This window comes from Haliotis asinina, chromosome 8 (genome assembly GCF_037392515.1).
Source record: "Haliotis asinina isolate JCU_RB_2024 chromosome 8, JCU_Hal_asi_v2, whole genome shotgun sequence".
NCBI classification, from domain to species: domain Eukaryota; kingdom Metazoa; phylum Mollusca; class Gastropoda; order Lepetellida; family Haliotidae; genus Haliotis; species Haliotis asinina.
This window is the reverse complement of record NC_090287.1, coordinates 25,509,782-25,527,913: the sequence shown is the minus strand read 5'-3', so window position 1 is coordinate 25,527,913 and position 18,132 is coordinate 25,509,782. Positions and strand designations below refer to the sequence as shown.

Sequence of the window (18,132 nt, the reverse complement as noted above, 5' to 3'; positions counted from 1 at the left end):
GATCAGTAGTATACTTTCTGTTATTTGCTTTCTTAACAGATCCATGTACTTCACCCGGCCGAAACTGTAACAATGGCATGTGTATGCGAGAAGATAGTGTGAGTCGCTGTGTTTGTGATGCTGGCTACACACCTGCTGATGACTGTCTAGGTGAGAGGTGTATATATTTATCTATCGTACCTCACACATAAATGCTGTTGTCTGATTGGCTAAGCGCTCTTCTATTATTTTCAGTGTATCACTCTTACAAGAGGGATATATTGCACTATACCCAGCTGCCAATGGCAACTTATTCGGTATTTTGTGGTAGTACTTCTTTATCCCAAACAACATTGAATCAGGCATTATACACGGAAATTACCAATATTTTGAGAACGCAAATAAACAGAAGGGAGATAACTCTAAATCTTCTTTTCTTGTGTCGTCTGCACATGGCTACGAAAAAATGTGACTCACATTACAATACATAAATGTTGACAAAACGCTCAAATATGGTCCATGTAAATATTAAGGATGGGAAGTACAGTGCGGTGACTTTACTAAGACAATACCGGAAAAAACAGCAGCTGGGATGCAAGATTCACACAGGTTGACGGAAGTGTGCGATACCTGTTTATGTTCCCTGAGCCCCTCGTGACCAGTGAACAACTCTTAGTGTAGTCTCACTGTTGTAGTCTTTGAAACACGTGTAGGAAAACAGTGCCAGTAGTTAATAATGAACTTCGAATTGATAAGTAAAGAGTCCCTCTGTGATCTAGACAGCGTCTATCTGGAGAGCAAAAGGTTTAAGGTATGATCTTCTACATATCTAACCAAAAGATGTTTCAGAACCACTTCTATACTGATTGGCGATCAGTGATAAGGGATAAAGAAACACTGTGCCTAGTCTGCGCAAGAACAAACGCCCCCCCTCATCGTTTTAAGCAATTGTAGGCCTAGGCTCCATTAAAGAGTTATGATGATCACTGCCTCAGTACAAAGATCGCTATCGGTGTACTTGCACGTTGTCGTCTCTTACAGCTAAGGTCAATCCGTGCAGCAATGGAGGTCTAACAGATTCAGGGGGCACCTGCCATTGTCCTTTAGGATATTCTGGAACAAAGTGTGGATCAAGTAAGAAACGTATATTTAAACATCTTAAATAGTTAATGTACCCGAACGTCATGTGAATAATTTCTTTCGTATTGTTAACTGTCGATAAATTGACATGGTAATGTTATAAGGATTTGCATGGTAAGGAAACAATTCCTTCACTTTACAATGCAATGACATCATAAACAATGACGGCAGTCTGCAAGAAACAAATATTTTTAGCCAGGTCGTTCTTTTTATTTCGTTATCAATAACACAGATAACATGCATGAATAATCGGTGTGCAAGCTGCCTAAAGCGCCAGGCTAGTAATGTAATTGCCGGGATCGAGCACCCCTGTGTCCGGGTGTAAAAAACCTTGGAAACAACTTTGTGTGCAGACTTTTTCAGTGTTGTCACAATCCCTATGGCGCAGTACACAACCCTCTGCACTCAAAAGAACCCACGAATGCGTTTCTAGATGACCAGATGGTGGCCATACGAATGCGTGCAAACACCTAGTTGCGTGTACAGCAACGTGCAGTAAACATGGACAAACGTGTGACTATGCGTCCCAGTCCAAACAGCTGCGAATGGGTACCTCGTAAGGATGGGAAAGCCGCATTAGCCGCACCTAATAGGGTGCAAGAGTTGTATGATCACCAGGAAATACTATGTGCCGTTATGATGGACATCCAATGATCGGGGGAAAAGCAAAGCGCCCCGAGAAGTTGACCTGGCGAACTGGACATCGGCGCTATACAAGTGTCTAGTGTAATAAAAATGGAGTTTTTTTGCATGTATACTATACACAAAGAACTTAATTAAGCAACCCTGTATTTTTGCAATGCCAGGTTTTCAACACGTACATAAAACATGTCGAGGTGACAATCGCAATCTTTTAACCAATTCTGATGTCGTATTGACCGTGTATTGTACACATAGATATAGGGAGGTTTCATTTTGACTTTATGTCTCGATCATTAGGGTGGCTTTTTTCATCAGGGCATAACATGTAATGTGACCTCTTTTTCAACTAATTTTATGAAACGTTACACAGTACATGTACGCATAAATACTTTTGTCAATAATTTTTCTCTGCAGAACCCTCAGCTAACACAGGAAGCACTGTAAGTTTGAATTCATTGGGAAAAGTCAAACCCCAGCATGTTAAAGGGATCCCACAGCATCATTCGTGTTTTCAACTGTTATTTGAATATGTATTTTTAACAACTATGGCACCTTTCCATGATGTGAAGACATCTGTCCTTCAAGAAATAATACGATTTTGATAGCATCAAAAGTATATATTTAGGAATAAGGCCGGCATGACGCTGCAATCATTTTGACTCACTCACCCGTTCATTCATCAGTACCCATTTCAACGTGTTATTTGGTCATGTAATCAAACTGCATTTATTCAACAGCCAAAATATGCAGACAACAATGTGGAAAATGGAGGCACAATTAAATGTCTAAAGGATAAACCATGTGTCTTTCCAGTGCATACACAAGCCCCTGGCGGAAGGTAATTTGAACATTTGACATGCATATATGTGCCATCAGTTACTTCGTTGGCTTGTTTAGGAAGTCTTTATCAAGTTAACATGACTACATGTAACATGCAATATAGATCTATTCCTCAGCTACAGTTTAATCACAGCAAGTTATGTGCACACTAATGGAAACTATGCCTTTGTGAAAATGATAAAATAGTGGAGCATTAGAGGTATGTCCTCTAAGATAAATGACAAGAACATATTTATATTTATTAACAGCCATACAGCGCCGACACTTACACCTGGACCTACCTCTGGTAATGTGAAAGTGAGTGTGGATCCGACTCCCAAACTGGACACTGCAACAGGTGTGCCTGATCTGTACACGACGCCGGTTACTCTGACGTCTCCAGATAAAGGACCAAAGAAAGTTTGCTTTAAGCTGACATCTGCAACGTAAGTGTGCCATCAATTCAGTACCATGATGTTCGAAGCACTTTTAACAGCAGACAAGTGCGTTTGCTGACGATGCTTATGTGGCGTATCTTGGTCTTGAGAGTAACTCTTTTGAAGGCCTGTGCTTCAGGAAATGGTGTCCACTTGACTGTTTCTATGTTTGCCTTGTTACAGAACTGACTCAGTTTGTTACAACGTAGATGTCACTGACGCCGGACTTACAACTCCAAATCCCACAGAGGTATGTGGTTATCCCTCAAAGCTAAGAAAACCACATTATGAACAGATGGTGAGATTCTCCTCTGCTCTATCACGCATGGATACTTGTAGATTTTCTGATCCTCTAGGCGTTGAGGACTGAACTGTACTAAATTCACTTCCACATCCTTGATCATAAGTTCTCCGCATAGAAGTACCCACCAACTGTAACTTCTTGTGACTACATGTATTGCATTAAAATGATGCTATGCAACTTTGGTCAGCTTTGAGAGTTATATTGTAACTTCGTCTGAAGTGAGGTAGGTGACATAGAGGTTGTGTTACTTTATTGCCATAACATGTTCAAAATGCGTAACGGATGTTACTCGATCTCGTTTCAGTCGCATTTTACCAACCCTACATTACCAGAAGGAAGCTCATTAACATGTGAAAGCGAATGTCATATCCTTGTTCACAGTACAAAGAATCCAGTATCTGGAAAATGGTAATGCATTGATGTTGATTCATCTTCACCTAATAGACACTCACAGTTGTATGATTGCTTCGCCTTCAATGAAGAGTGACGGAGTGAGTAATGTTTTCTGCCGCACTCAGCATATTCCAGCTATGTGACGGCGGTCTGTAAATAATCGAGTCTGGACCAGACAATCCAGTGGTCAACAGAATGAACATTGATCTTCATAATCGGGAACCTATGACATCTGTCAAACAGGTCAGGGAGTCTGACCACCTGACCCCATTAGTCGCCTCTTATGACAAGCATACTAGCCTTTTAAAGCAAGTATGAGTTACTGACGGTCGATTCTATCCCGGACCTTTACCAGTACCTTCATTAGAACAGTGGACAAAACAAATTGCCACTAACGTTTTGATTGCATCCGAAACGATCGTGGAAATGGTATATTATCACATATAGATAGGAAATGTATAACGTGTATTACCGTGCCATGCAATACAAATACCAAAGAAGTGAAGAAGTATCAGAAAAATAAAAGCGCCCCCTATCTTTCAGTGACCAAGTCAGTTCCAGTTCAACAACAGGAACACCATTTAAGACGGTTGAAGTTGGTAGCGAGTGTGTCACCGATGTCTTGTACAAACCAGATGGCACAAACCAGAACTTGTGCATTGATGCAGGGTGAGTTGTCTTCTATATTGCAGTACAAATGTCATAATTCAGGATGTTCTGAATTAGACGTGCAGTGTTGTCAAAACCTCACACTTATAGACAGAAATATACTGGGACAAGTAGAGATAAAATCCAGTTTTTAGTTTTTCGACTGTCCTTCGACGTCGACTGTAGCTGCAACCGTCCTTCATTCATGCAAAGAAGGTCAGAACATAATGCTTGATGCGTTGATGCCACTGAACTATTTTGACATACCACTTGTGAAAGACGTATTCTTATCTTTGCAGACCCTCTGGTGAACACAGATGTTATGATTTGAAAAAGTCTCCGAGCATAGGTATTTATTCTTTATTTCACTTCGTATGCATATCATATTTCCACATCAGTGGTCTGAATGAGGCGAAGGTGACAGAACCCTTTCTAGAATCATAGGATATATCTGATAGTATTGTTATATTTATATTAACCTACACAGTACCATTATTTGAGACTTAGTTTTCTTTCACTTGGATGGAAAATCCGTGTTCAGGTCAAACTATTTGAAATATCTTTTGTCGTCAGTTATGTCAATTCCCCCGATGTTTTAATAACATCATTGTATTTTGACGACGTTAAGCATCATGTGCATGTAGTAATCACTACCCACCCTATATGTCCCTGTTTTGGACATGATGTGTGATTTAGTATGTCTCTTTTACCCGTCAGATCCGTGTGCTGGTGAAACCTGCAACACCCACGGTTCATGTCTGAAACAATCCACGACGGCAGAGTGCGTATGTGAGGCTGGTTATACGGGCCCCAAGTGTCAAAATCGTACGTCAACCAATGTTTTTCACAATCCATTTTCATCACGCTCATATATCATGTCCTCAAAGTTAAAGAAGATTTCCATTTTAATTTAAATGAAAAAACACGACTATGATTTACTCCATTGTGCTTTACAACTGTTTTCATCATATAATTTAAGCAACAACGACCAACCTCTGCAGCTCTGGAGGGATATGGCAACCAGCTACAAGTAGCTGCGATTGTCCACTGGGATACACCGGACCTTCATGTAAAACAGGTTGGAGAATCAGAGAGTCATCATTGTTTAACTCAAGCAATTTTGATTTTCGTACTGACAGTGTGTCACACTTACAGATATTGATATACTAGAATGCATTCAACAGAATTTAAGTAATAGCCTTTAAAATGATTCTTTTGGACTTTATGTCTGTCTCGTGCATTGGTGTAGCTTTATTTCTACGTGGCATATATGTAATATGATGTCATTTTGCGCTCGTTCTTGTTAGTACATATTACATGTATACACCAATACTTTTGTCAATAATTTCTATTCTCTGCAGGACCATCAACTAACACAGGAAACACTGTAAGTTCGTATTTCCCTGGGGAAAGTCAAACCTGTCGCATGTTAAATTAAAGTCATTCCAAAGTATCATTCGCGGTTTCCATTGTTTGTTTAATATGTATGTTTTTAAATCACGAAAGTGATAACACCTTTCAGGGATGTAAAGGAATCTTTGCTTCAAGAAGAGTACATTGTACGATTCTGATAGCATTAAGAGTATACACTTATAACTCAGTATCATATAGTGTTTCGTGTAAATATGAGTTTGTCCTGATTTTGTGAAAGGAAACACTCAGCATGTTTTAAGAGAGACTTTACTCTTTGATATGCTGATGATGGCAGCACTCATTACAACATGTTATTTGGTCATATAATTAAACTGCTTTTATTCAACAGCCAAAATATGCAGACAACAATGTGGAAAATGGAGGCACAATTAAATGTGTAACAGGCATACCATGTGTCTTTCCAGTGCATACACAAGCCCCTGGCGGAAGGTAATTTGAACAATTTTTTATCAAGTTGATATGAACTACATGTAACGTGTAATAATAGATGCGTTCCTGTTCTGCATGTTTAATCGTAGCAAGTCATGTACACACTAATGGGAACTATGCCTTTGTGAAAATGATAAAATAGTGGAGCATTAGAGGTATGTCCTCTAAGATAAATGACAAGAACATATTTATATTTATTAACAGTCATACAGCGCCGACACTTACACCTGGACCTACCTCTGGTAATGTGAAAGTGAGTGTGGATCCGACTCCCAAACTGGACACTGCAACAGGTGTGCCTGATCTGTACACGACGCCGGTTACTCTGACGTCTCCAGATAAAGGACCAAAGAAAGTTTGCTTTAAGCTGACATCTGCAACGTAAGTGTGCCATCAATTCAGTACCTTGATGTTCGAAGCACTTTTAACAGCAGACAAGTGCGTTTGCTGACGATGCTTATGTGGCGTATCTTGGTCTTGAGAGTAACTCTTTTGAAGGCCTGTGCTTCAGGAAATGGTGTCCACTTGACTGTTTCTATGTTTGCCTTGTTACAGAACTGACTCAGTTTGTTACAACGTAGATGTCACTGACGCCGGACTTACAACTCCAAATCCCACAGAGGTAAGTGGTTATCCCTCAAAGCTATGAAAACCACATTATGAACAGATGATGAGATACTCCTCTGCTCTATCACGCATGGATACTTGTAGATTTTCTGATCCTCTTAAGGCGTTGAGGACTGAACTGTACTAAATTCACTTCCACATCCTTGATCATAAGTTCTCCGCATAGAAGTACCCACCAACTGTAACTTCTTGTGACTACATGTATTGGATTAAAAATGATGCTATGCAACTTTGGTCAGCTTTGAGAGTTATATTGTAACTTCGTCTGAAGTGAGGTAGGTGACATAGAGGTTGTGTTACTTTATTGCTATAACACGTTCACAATGCGTAACGGATGTTACTCGATCTCGTTTCAGTCGCATTTTACCAACCCTACATTACCAGAAGGAAGCTCATTAACATGTGAAAGCGAATGTCATATCCTTGTTCACAGTACAAAGAATCCAATGTCTGGAAAATGGTAAAGCATTGATGTTGATTCATCTTCACCTAATAAACACTCACAATTGTATGATTGCTTTGCCTTCAATGAAGAGTGACGGAGTGAGTAATGTTTTCTGCCGCACTCAGCATATTCCAGCTATGTGACAGTGGTATGTAAATAATCGAGTCTGCACCAGACAATCCAGTGGTCAACAGCATGAACATTGATCTTCATAATCGGGAACCTATGACATCTGTCAAACAGGTCAGGGAGTCTGACCACCTGACCCCATTAGTCGCCTCTTATGACAAGCATACTAGCCTTTTAAAGCAAGTATGAGTTACTGAAGGCCGATTCTATCCCGGACCTTTACCAGTACCTTCATTAGACAAGTGGACAAAACAAATTGCCACTAACGTTTTGATTGCATCCGAAACGATCGTGGAAATGGTATATTGTCACATATAGATAGGAAATGTATAACGTGTATTACCGTGCCATGCAATACAAATACCAAAGAAGTGAAGAAGTATCAGAAAAATAAAAGCGCCCCCTATCTTTCAGTGACCAAGTCAGTTCCAGTTCAACAACAGGAACACCATTTAAGACAGTTGAAGTTGGTAGCGAGTGTGTCACCGATGTCTTGTACAAACCAGATGGCACAAACCAGAACTTGTGCATTGATGCAGGGTGAGTTGTCTTCTATATTGCAGTACAAATGTCATAATTCAGGATGTTCTGAATTAGACGTGCAGTGTTGTCAAAACCTCACACTTATAGACAGAAATATACTGGGACAAGTAGAGATAAAATCCAGTTTTTAGTTTTTCGACTGTCCTTTGACGTCGACTGTAGCTGCAACCGTCCTTCATTCATGCAAAGAAGGTCAGAACATAATGCTTGATGCGTTGATGCCACTGAACTATTTTGACATACCACTTGTGAAAGACGTATCCTTATCTTTGCAGACCCTCTGGTGAACACAGATGTTATGATTTGAAAAAGTCTCTGAGCATAGGTATTTATTCTTTATTTCACTTCGTATGCATATCATATTTCCACCCCAGTGGTCTGAATGAGGCGAAGGTGACAGAACCCTTTCTAGAATCATAGGATATATCTGATAGTATTGTTATATTTATGTAAACCTACACAGTACCAATACTTGAGACTTAGTTTTCTTTCACTTGGATGGAAAATCCGTGTTCAGGTCAAACTATTTGAAATATCTTTTGTCGTCAGTTATGTCAATTCCCCCGATGTTTTAATAACATCATTGTATTTTGACGACGTTAAGCATCATGTGCATGTAATAATCACTACCCACCCTATATGTCCCTGTTTTGGACATGATGTGTGATTTAGTATGTCTCTTTTACCCGTCAGATCCGTGTGCTGGTGAAACCTGCAACACCCACGGTTCATGTCTGAAACAATCCACGACGGCAGAGTGCGTATGTGAGGCTGGTTATACGGGCCCCAAGTGTCAAAATCGTACGTCAACCAATGTTTTTCACAATCCATTTTCATCACGCTCATATATCATGTCCTCAAAGTTAAAGAAGATTTCCATTTTAATTTAAATGAAAAAACACGACTATGATTTACTCCATTGTGCTTTACAACTGTTTTCATCATATAATTTAAGCAACAACGACCAACCTCTGCAGCTCTGGAGGGATATGGCAACCAGCTACAAGTAGCTGCGATTGTCCACTGGGATACACCGGACCTTCATGTAAAACAGGTTGGAGAACTGAAGCAATTTTCATTTTCGTACTGACAGTGTGTCACACTTACAGATATTGATATATTAGAATGCATTCAACAGAATTTAAGTAATAGCCTTTAAAATGATTCTTTTGGACTTTATGTCTGTCTCGTGCATTGGTGTAGCTTTATTTCTACGTGGCATATATGTAATATGATGTCATTTTGCGCTCGTTCTTGTTAGTACATATTACATGTATACACCAATACTTTTGTCAATAATTTCTTCTCTCTGCAGGACCATCAACTAACACAGGAAGCACTGTAAGTTCGTATTTCCCTGGGGAAAGTCAAACCTGTCGCATTTTAAATTAAAGTCATTTCAAAGTATCATTCGCGGTTTCCATTGTTTGTTTAATATGTATGTTTTTAAATCACGAAAGTGATAACACCTTTCAGGGATGTAAAGGAATCTTTGCTTCAAGAAGAGTACATTGTACGATTCTGATAGCATTAAGAGTATACACTTATAACTCAGTATCATATAGTGTTTCGTGTAAATATGAGTTTGTCCTGATTTTGTGAAAGGAAACACTCAGCATGTTTTAAGAGAGACTTTACTCTTTGATATGCTGATGATGGCAGCACTCATTACAACATGTTATTTGGTCATATAATTAAACTGCTTTTATTCAACAGCCAAAATATGCAGACAACAATGTGGAAAATGGAGGCACAATTAAATGTGTAACAGGCACACCATGTGTCTTTCCAGTGCATACACAAGCCCATGGCGGAAGGTAATTTGAACATTTTTTTTATCAAGTTGATGTGAACTACATGTAACGTGTAATAATAGATGCGTTCCTCTTCTGCATGTTTAATCGTAGCAAGTCATGTACACACTAATGGGAACTATGCCTTTGTGAAAATGATAAAATAGTGGAGCATTAGAGGTATGTCCTCTAAGATAAATGACAAGAACATATTTATATTTATTAACAGTCATACAGCGCCGACACTTACACCTGGACCTACCTCTGGTAATGTGAAAGTGAGTGTGGATCCGACTCCCAAACTGGACACTGCAACAGGTGTGCCTGATCTGTACACGACGCCGGTTACTCTGACGTCTCCAGATAAAGGACCAAAGAAAGTTTGCTTTAAGCTGACATCTGCAACGTAAGTGTGCCATCAATTCAGTACCTTGATGTTCGAAGCACTTTTAACAGCAGACAAGTGCGTTTGCTGACGATGCTTATGTGGCGTATCTTGGTCTTGAGAGTAACTCTTTTGAAGGCCTGTGCTTCAGGAAATGGTGTCCACTTGACTGTTTCTATGTTTGCCTTGTTACAGAACTGACTCAGTTTGTTACAACGTAGATGTCACTGACGCCGGACTTACAACTCCAAATCCCACAGAGGTATGTGGTTATCCCTCAAAGCTATGAAAACCACATTATGAACAGATGATGAGATACTCCTCTGCTCTATCACGCATGGATACTTGTAGATTTTCTGATCCTCTTAAGGCGTTGAGGACTGAACTGTACTAAATTCACTTCCACATCCTTGATCATAAGTTCTCCGCATAGAAGTACCCACCAACTGTAACTTCTTGTGACTACATGTATTGCATTAAAAATGATGCTATGCAACTTTGGTCAGCTTTGAGAGTTATATTGTAACTTCGTCTGAAGTGAGGTAGGTGACATAGAGGTTGTGTTACTTTATTGCCATAACACGTTCAAAATGCGTAACGGATGTTACTCGATCTCGTTTCAGTCGCATTTTACCAACCCTACATTACCAGAAGGAAGCTCATTAACATGTGAAAGCGAATGTCATATCCTTGTTCACAGTACAAAGAATCCAGTATCTGGAAAATGGTAATGCATTGATGTTGATTCATCTTCACCTAATAAACACTCACAGTTGTATGATTGCTTCGCCTTCAATGAAGAGTGACGGAGTGAGTAATGTTTTCTGCCGCACTCAGCATATTCCAGCTATGTGACGGCGGTCTGTAAATAATCGAGTCTGGACCAGACAATCTAGTGGTCAACAGCATGAACATTGATCTTCATAATCGGGAACCTATGACATCTGTCAAACAGGTCAGGGAGTCTGACCACCTGACCCCATTAGTCGCCTCTTATGACAAGCATACTAGCCTTTTAAAGCAAGTATGAGTTACTGACGGTCGATTCTATCCCGGACCTTTACCAGTACCTTCATTAGAACAGTGGACAAAACAAATTGCCACTAACGTTTTGATTGCATCCGAAACGATCGTGGAAATGGTATATTATCACATATAGATAGGAAATGTATAACGTGTATTACCGTGCCATGCAATACAAATACCAAAGAAGTGAAGAAGTATCAGAAAAATAAAAGCGCCCCCTATCTTTCAGTGACCAAGTCAGTTCCAGTTCAACAACAGGAACACCATTTAAGACAGTTGAAGTTGGTAGCGAGTGTGTCACCGATGTCTTGTACAAACCAGATGGCACAAACCAGAACTTGTGCATTGATGCAGGGTGAGTTGTCTTCTATATTGCAGTACAAATGTCATAATTCAGGATGTTCTGAATTAGACGTGCAGTGTTGTCAAAACCTCACACTTATAGACAGAAATATACTGGGACAAGTAGAGATAAAATCCAGTTTTTAGTTTTTCGACTGTCCTTCGACGTCGACTGTAGCTGCAACCGTCCTTCATTCATGCAAAGAAGGTCAGAACATAATGCTTGATGCGTTGATGCCACTGAACTATTTTGACATACCACTTGTGAAAGACGTATTCTTATCTTTGCAGACCCTCTGGTGAACACAGATGTTATGATTTGAAAAAGTCTCTGAGCATAGGTATTTATTCTTTATTTCACTTCGTATGCATATCATATTTCCACCCCAGTGGTCTGAATGAGGCGAAGGTGACAGAACCCTTTCTAGAATCATAGGATATATCTGATAGTATTGTTATATTTATGTAAACCTACACAGTACCATTATTTGAGACTTAGTTTTCTTTCACTTGGATGGAAAATCCGTGTTCAGGTCAAACTATTTGAAATATCTTTTGTCGTCAGTTATGTCAATTCCCCCGATGTTTTAATAACATCATTGTATTTTGACGACGTTAAGCATCATGTGCATGTAATAATCACTACCCACCCTATATGTCCCTGTTTTGGACATGATGTGTGATTTAGTATGTCTCTTTTACCCGTCAGATCCGTGTGCTGGTGAAACCTGCAACACCCACGGTTCATGTCTGAAACAATCCACGACGGCAGAGTGCGTATGTGAGGCTGGTTATACGGGCCCCAAGTGTCAAAATCGTACGTCAACCAATGTTTTTCACAATCCATTTTCATCACGCTCATATATCATGTCCTCAAAGTTAAAGAAGATTTCCATTTTAATTTAAATGAAAAAACACGACTATGATTTACTCCATTGTGCTTTACAACTGTTTTCATCATATAATTTAAGCAACAACGACCAACCTCTGCAGCTCTGGAGGGATATGGCAACCAGCTACAAGTAGTTGCGATTGTCCACTGGGATACACCGGACCTTCATGTAAAACAGGTTGGAGAACTCAAGCAATTTTCATTTTCGTACTGACAGTGTGTCACACTTACAGATATTGATATATTAGAATGCATTCAACAGAATTTAAGTAATAGCCTTTAAAATGATTCTTTTGGACTTTATGTCTGTCTCGTGCATTGGTGTAGCTTTATTTCTACGTGGCATATATGTAATATGATGTCATTTTGCGCTCGTTCTTGTTAGTACATATTACATGTATACACCAATACTTTTGTCAATAATTTCTTCTCTCTGCAGGACCATCAACTAACACAGGAAGCACTGTAAGTTCGTATTTCCCTGGGGAAAGTCAAACCTGTCGCATTTTAAATTAAAGTCATTCCAAAGTATCATTCGCGGTTTCCATTGTTTGTTTAATATGTATGTTTTTAAATCACGAAAGTGATAACACCTTTCAGGGATGTAAAGGAATCTTTGCTTCAAGAAGAGTACATTGTACGATTCTGATAGCATTAAGAGTATACACTTATAAATCAGTATCATATAGTGTTTCGTGTAAATATGAGTTTGTCCTGATTTTGTGAAAGGAAACACTCAGCATGTTTTAAGAGAGACTTTACTCTTTGATATGCTGATGATGGCAGCACTCATTACAACATGTTATTTGGTCATATAATTAAACTGCTTTTATTCAACAGCCAAAATATGCAGACAACAATGTGGAAAATGGAGGCACAATTAAATGTGTAACAGGCACACCATGTGTCTTTCCAGTGCATACACAAGCCCCTGGCGGAAGGTAATTTGAACATTTTTTTTATCAAGTTGATGTGAACTACATGTAACGTGTAATAATAGATGCGTTCCTCTTCTGCATGTTTAATCGTAGCAAGTCATGTACACACTAATGGGAACTATGCCTTTGTGAAAATGATAAAATAGTGGAGCATTAGAGGTATGTCCTCTAAGATAAATGACAAGAACATATTTATATTTATTAACAGTCATACAGCGCCGACACTTACACCTGGACCTACCTCTGGTAATGTGAAAGTGAGTGTGGATCCGACTCCCAAACTGGACACTGCAACAGGTGTGCCTGATCTGTACACGACGCCGGTTACTCTGACGTCTCCAGATAAAGGACCAAAGAAAGTTTGCTTTAAGCTGACATCTGCAACGTAAGTGTGCCATCAATTCAGTACCTTGATGTTCGAAGCACTTTTAACAGCAGACAAGTGCGTTTGCTGACGATGCTTATGTGGCGTATCTTGGTCTTGAGAGTAACTCTTTTGAAGGCCTGTGCTTCAGGAAATGGTGTCCACTTGACTGTTTCTATGTTTGCCTTGTTACAGAACTGACTCAGTTTGTTACAACGTAGATGTCACTGACGCCGGACTTACAACTCCAAATCCCACAGAGGTATGTGGTTATCCCTCAAAGCTATGAAAACCACATTATGAACAGATGATGAGATACTCCTCTGCTCTATCACGCATGGATACTTGTAGATTTTCTGATCCTCTTAAGGCGTTGAGGACTGAACTGTACTAAATTCACTTCCACATCCTTGATCATAAGTTCTCCGCATAGAAGTACCCACCAACTGTAACTTCTTGCGACTACATGTATTGGATTAAAAATGATGCTGTGCAACTTTGGTCAGCTTTGAGAGTTATATTGTAACTTCGTCTGAAGTGAGGTAGGTGACATAGAGGTTGTGTTACTTTATTACCATAACATGTTCAAAATGCGTAACGGATGTTACTCGATCTCGTTTCAGTCGCATTTTACCAACCCTACATTACCAGAAGGAAGCTCATTAACATGTGAAAGCGAATGTCATATCCTTGTTCACAGTACAAAGAATCCAGTATCTGGAAAATGGTAATGCATTGATGTTGATTCATCTTCACCTAATAAACACTCACAGTTGTATGATTGCTTCGCCTTCAATGAAGAGTGACGGAGTGAGTAATGTTTTCTGCCGCACTCAGCATATTCCAGCTATGTGACGGCGGTCTGTAAATAATCGAGTCTGGACCAGACAATCCAGTGGTCAACAGCATGAACATTGATCTTCATAATCGGGAACCTATGACATCTGTCAAACAGGTCAGGGAGTCTGACCACCTGACCCCATTAGTCGCCTCTTATGACAAGCATACTAGCCTTTTAAAGCAAGTATGAGTTACTGAAGGCCGATTCTATCCCGGACCTTTACCAGTACCTTCATTAGAACAGTGGACAAAACAAATTGCCACTAACGTTTTGATTGCATCCGAAACGATCGTGGAAATGGTATATTATCACATATAGATAGGAAATGTATAACGTGTATTACCGTGCCATGCAATACAAATACCAAAGAAGTGAAGAAGTATCAGAAAAATAAAAGCGCCCCCTATCTTTCAGTGACCAAGTCAGTTCCAGTTCAACAACAGGAACACCATTTAAGACAGTTGAAGTTGGTAGCGAGTGTGTCACCGATGTCTTGTACAAACCAGATGGCACAAACCAGAACTTGTGCATTGATGCAGGGTGAGTTGTCTTCTATATTGCAGTACAAATGTCATAATTCAGGATGTTCTGAATTAGACGTGCAGTGTTGTCAAAACCTCACACTTATAGACAGAAATATACTGGGACAAGTAGAGATAAAATCCAGTTTTTAGTTTTTCGACTGTCCTTCGACGTCGACTGTAGCTGCAACCGTCCTTCATTCATGCAAAGAAGGTCAGAACATAATGCTTGATGCGTTGATGCCACTGAACTATTTTGACATACCACTTGTGAAAGACGTATCCTTATCTTTGCAGACCCTCTGGTGAACACAGATGTTATGATTTGAAAAAGTCTCTGAGCATAGGTATTTATTCTTTATTTCACTTCGTATGCATATCATATTTCCACCCCAGTGGTCTGAATGAGGCGAAGGTGACAGAACTCTTTCTAGAATCATAGGATATATCTGATAGTATTGTTATATTTATATTAACCTACACAGTACCATTATTTGAGACTTAGTTTTCTTTCACTTGGATGGAAAATCCGTGTTCAGGTCAAACTATTTGAAATATCTTTTGTCGTCAGTTATGTCAATTCCCCCGATGTTTTAATAACATCATTGTATTTTGACGACGTTAAGCATCATGTGCATGTAATAATCACTACCCACCCTATATGTCCCTGTTTTGGACATGATGTGTGATTTAGTATGTCTCTTTCACCCGTCAGATCCGTGTGCTGGTGAAACCTGCAACACCCACGGTTCATGTCTGAAACAATCCACGACGGCAGAGTGCGTATGTGAGGCTGGTTATACGGGCCCCAAGTGTCAAAATCGTACGTCAACCAATGTTTTTCACAATCCATTTTCATCACGCTCATATATCATGTCCTCAAAGTTAAAGAAGATTTCCATTTTAATTTAAATGAAAAAACACGACTATGATTTACTCCATTGTGCTTTACAACTGTTTTCATCATATAATTTAAGCAACAACGACCAACCTCTGCAGCTCTGGAGGGATATGGCAACCAGCTACAAGTAGTTGCGATTGTCCACTGGGATACACCGGACCTTCATGTCAAACAGGTTGGAGAATCAGAGAGTCATCATTTTTTAACTCAAGCAATTTTGATTTTCGTACTGACAGTGTGTCACACTTACAGATATTGATATACTAGAATGCATTCAACAGAATTTAAGTAATAGCCTTTAAAATGATTCTTTTGGACTTTATGTCTGTCTCGTGCATTGGTGTAGCTTTATTTCTACGTGGCATATATGTAATATGATGTCATTTTGCGCTCGTTCTTGTTAGTACATATTACATGTATACACCAATACTTTTGTCAATAATTTCTTCTCTCTGCAGGACCATCAACTAACACAGGAAGCACTGTAAGTTCGTATTTCCCTGGGGAAAGTCAAACCTGTCGCATGTTAAATTAAAGTCATTCGAAAGTATCATTCGCGGTTTCCATTGTTTGTTTAATATGTATGTTTTTAAATCACGAAAGTGGTAGCAATTTCAGGGATGTAAAGGAATCTTTGCTTCAAGAAGAGTACATTGTACGATTCTGATAGCATTAAGAGTATACACTTATAAATCAGTATCATATAGTGTTTCGTGTAAATATGAGTTTGTCCTGATTTTGTGAAAGGAAACACTCAGCATGTTTTAAGAGAGACTTTACTCTTTGATATGCTGATGATGGCAGCACTCATTACAACATGTTATTTGGTCATATAATTAAACTGCTTTTATTCAACAGCCAAAATATGCAGACAACAATGTGGAAAATGGAGGCACAATTAAATGTGTAACAGGCACACCATGTGTCTTTCCAGTGCATACACAAGCCCCTGGCGGAAGGTAATTTGCACAATTTTTTATCAAGTTGATATGAACTACATGTAACGTGTAATAATAGATGCGTTCCTCTTCTGCATGTTTAATCGTAGCAAGTCATGTACACACTAATGGGAACTATGCCTTTGTGAAAATGATAAAATAGTGGAGCATTAGAGGTATGTCCTCTAAGATAAATGACAAGAACATATTTATATTTATTAACAGTCATACAGCGCCGACACTTACACCTGGACCTACCTCTGGTAATGTGAAAGTGAGTGTGGATCCGACTCCCAAACTGGACACTGCAACAGGTGTGCCTGATCTGTACACGACGCCGGTTACTCTGACGTCTCCAGATAAAGGACCAAAGAAAGTTTGCTTTAAGCTGACATCTGCAACGTAAGTGTGCCATCAATTCAGTACCTTGATGTTCGAAGCACTTTTAACAGCAGACAAGTGCGTTTGCTGACGATGCTTATGTGGCGTATCTTGGTCTTGAGAGTAACTCTTTTGAAGGCCTGTGCTTCAGGAAATGGTGTCCACTTGACTGTTTCTATGTTTGCCTTGTTACAGAACTGACTCAGTTTGTTACAACGTAGATGTCACTGACGCCGGACTTACAACTCCAAATCCCACAGAGGTATGTGGTTATCCCTCAAAGCTATGAAAACCACATTATGAACAGATGATGAGATACTCCTCTGCTCTATCACGCATGGATACTTGTAGATTTTCTGATCCTCTTAAGGCGTTGAGGACTGAACTGTACTAAATTCACTTCCACATCCTTGATCATAAGTTCTCCGCATAGAAGTACCCACCAACTGTAACTTCTTGTGACTACATGTATTGGATTAAAAATGATGCTGTGCAACTTTGGTCAGCTTTGAGAGTTATATTGTAACTTCGTCTGAAGTGAGGTAGGTGACATAGAGGTTGTGTTACTTTATTGCCATAACACGTTCAAAATGCGTAACGGATGTTACTCGATCTCGTTTCAGTCGCATTTTACCAACCCTACATTACCAGAAGGAAGCTCATTAACATGTGAAAGCGAATGTCATATCCTTGTTCACAGTACAAAGAATCCAGTATCTGGAAAATGGTAATGCATTGATGTTGATTCATCTTCACCTAATAAACACTCACAGTTGTATGATTGCTTCGCCTTCATTGAAGAGTGACGGAGTGAGTAATGTTTTCTGCCGCACTCAGCATA

General features: G+C 39.5%; 1 pseudogene; it reads left to right on the top strand.

Annotated features, from left to right (window-relative positions):
- The window catches only part of LOC137295168 (mucin-2-like), a 100,001-nt pseudogene that overhangs the window by 34,305 nt on the left and 47,564 nt on the right, over positions 1-18,132 (top strand).